This window comes from Colobus angolensis, unplaced genomic scaffold (genome assembly GCF_000951035.1).
Source record: "Colobus angolensis palliatus isolate OR3802 unplaced genomic scaffold, Cang.pa_1.0 Scaffold76, whole genome shotgun sequence".
Taxonomy (NCBI): domain Eukaryota; kingdom Metazoa; phylum Chordata; class Mammalia; order Primates; family Cercopithecidae; genus Colobus; species Colobus angolensis.
In genome coordinates, this window is record NW_012121376.1 from 1,399,133 (window position 1) to 1,400,370 (window position 1,238).

Sequence of the window (1,238 nt, forward strand, 5' to 3'; positions counted from 1 at the left end):
GGACCCTCCTCCTCGCCCACGGCGCCTCAGACCTCAGGACACTGCCGTCTCATGCTTTTGTGAACCCCAAATATCTGAGACAGGTCTCGGTCAATTTGGAATGTTTATTAAGGATGCGCCCGTGACAGCCTCAGGAGGTCCTGAAAACATGCCCGAGTTGGCTGGGGGTACAGTTTGCCTTTACCTCTTAGGGAGACGTAAGATCAGTATGTGTAAGACGTACATTGGTTGGCCAGCCTTCCACTGAATACATGATCCAGTCTGGCCCCGTGAATCCGCATTTTTATGTTAACAATAAGGGAGGGGAGCGATCAGATAAGCGTTTGTCTCAAGGGAGCCCCAGAGGGGTGACCTCCAGTTCCGTCTGTCCTTTGTCCACAAGGAACTTCCTTGGGCGCTAATTATGAGGGAGCCATGTAGTCTTTATCATTGCAGCTATGTTATTTAGAAATAAAACAGGAGGCAGGTTTGCCTAATTCCCAGCTTGACTTTTCTCGGCTTAGTGATTTTGGGGTCCCAAGATTTATTTTCCTTTTATACCTTCCCAGCAGCTGCCAAGGATCAGGCGCCCAGCTCCAGCCACCTCCCACCTTCTCCAGAGCCCAGCGCTGCATTCCTTGCCAAAGGGCAGGATTCGGGGCTCCCTGCTGTTCCCACACCAGCCCAACAGCCCGAGGTTGAAGGAGATGACAGGGCCAATTCTGTGTTGAACCCTCCCCAGGCCCCCCTCGGGCCACCTGGGAGACAGAATCAGGAACAAGGAGGGGAAGGCCGAGGCCTCCTGGGGTGGATGTGGACGGCTTAAGTGCAGCTCACACACTTGGCCCGGTGGGGCCGGCTCATGTGGCAGCTTCCGCGGGGATGTGAAGATATCAGGGTCCTCCATTTGCACCTTCCCTAGAGGTCTGGAGCCCAGGCCTTGCCAGCCCTGACCATGGCACACTTCGAGGCAGCCGCTGCCACGCCCCTCGGCATCAGAGGATGGGTCCCCCACCCGCCCTGGAATGGGGGCCCCAGCAGCCACATGCAGCCTGCGGCCTTCACCCTCCGAAGGCTCCTGGGGGCTGCCTTCCACTGAGTGGGCTTTCCCTTCTGCAGTAACTGCCAGGCCAAAGCTGAACTGGAAAAGTTGCGAAATGATGGGCCGGGTGCGGTGGCTCACGCCTGTAATCCCAACACTTTGGGAGTCCAAGGGGGGTGAATCACGAGGTCAGGAGATCAGGGCCATCCTAGCTAAC